We start from the raw sequence: 1,478 nt of genomic DNA on the forward strand, positions 1-1,478 counted from the left end.
TCAACCGCGTGTGTGCAGCGGAGCAAAAACACTGCAGACCAGCCAGCGGTGCGGGGCAACTAAAAAAAAAACCAGCGGTGCGGGGGAGCGGGACGGCGACGGGCCTGGCCGATCCCGACCCTCCATCCCCACATGGACGGCCGAGGGTGTTCCGGATCCGGTTTTGGTGTGCCCGAGGGATCCAGAAGTGGGTGAGGTAGAGCGCGTATAAAACAGAGGGAGCCTTCTTCTTCCTCCTCTCGCTGGCTTTGCCTTGTAGAGGGGAAGAACAGGGGAGGAGAGGAGAGAAGGCACACAAAATCTGCTCCGAATTCTCCGGTTAATTCCACTGCTCGTCCCAGCCTGAGATCAATCCGCACTTCCGGTTCGGCTTCTCGAGGGGGAGGAGAGGAGCGAGGGAATTCGGCTGCGGATTGGATTGGAGCACTAAAAGAGGCGGCGATCTTTCATAGGTACTGGTCCATCCCGTCTGATCATCTGCGGTTCCCTCCTCGCCCATTCGTGTCTCCCGGGGTGGTTCCGGCGGGGAAAGTGGACTCGGACGGCTTGCGCTCCGGTGAAGTTTTTGGTTTGATTTTCTTTCTTTCTGTGGTTGTTCTAGCTTGTGATTTGGTTGGATTCTCGGGGGGTTCTCTGGTCTGGTTGTCTGATCTGGAAGATCCAGTTCCTTATCTTCTTCTGGGAGGATTTCCGAAATTCTGCTTTTGTTGGAAATCCTTATCTGTGCTGTGATTCGTCTGGTTCCCCTGCGTTTCCTGCACCGGATGAAGTGAGCGGTAATCTGGAGTTGGTAACTCGAATCCAGTTTGCCGGTTACGCGTTCCCTGTCCCGGGTGAAGTAGTAGTAATCGGTTATCTGGATCGAATCGGCGGGACCGCATTACGGCATGGGCTTCGTCGAGTTGCGCGCCTACGATTGAGCATAATCTGGCCTACCTGACTTGGGATTCGCGCGATTGGGAGGTGGCGGGTGATTAGGATCGGGCGGTGTCGCCAACAATTTTTTCCACTGCCTGTTCGGCAAGTTGCAGGTCTGTATCATCTGGTGTTCGTTCCTCGCAGTAGTTCGATCGGGAAGAGCGAGCTCAAATCGGGCTCAAATGGGGGCGTTGTTTAGGTAGCGTGCTTGGGGTGGTTTGGAATTTGGATCATCTCCTCCAGTTCCCCTTTTTTCTTGGGTATACTATACCATCATCAAGCCGGCACATTTCAGTCTTACTTTTTTTCTTCTTCTCTGCTGCCGATTGGTGTCTCGTGTTGTGTTCGATTTCCTTTTTGCATTTCCATCCTTTCTCGAATTTGCTGGACCGCAATTTCCACTCTGGAATCATCCTCGATTCGTTCTGTTCTTCTCCGCGTTCAGTAATTCGATTTGGTTCTTTCAAGTGAGTTAATTGAGCTGGATTTCCAGGCACTTAGTTTTGGATTTGATCTGGTAACTTACCTGGCTTTACGCCTGTTCGATCTGAAAGCAACCA

At 52.5% G+C, this 1,478-nt stretch overlaps 1 protein-coding gene across 1 annotated transcript in view; it reads left to right on the forward strand.

Moving 5' to 3' along the window:
- Positions 1-232: 232 nt before the first annotated feature.
- The window catches only part of LOC119349258, a 6,121-nt gene continuing 4,875 nt past the window's right edge, over positions 233-1,478 (forward strand). Inside the window, exon 1 of the mRNA XM_037617284.1 lies at positions 233-452. The gene's annotated coding sequence lies outside the window, so the exon portion shown is untranslated. The remainder of the gene's footprint in view (positions 453-1,478) is intronic.

The sequence above is a fragment of the Triticum dicoccoides genome, chromosome 1B (genome assembly GCF_002162155.2).
Source record: "Triticum dicoccoides isolate Atlit2015 ecotype Zavitan chromosome 1B, WEW_v2.0, whole genome shotgun sequence".
NCBI classification, from domain to species: Eukaryota; Viridiplantae; Streptophyta; class Magnoliopsida; order Poales; family Poaceae; genus Triticum; species Triticum dicoccoides.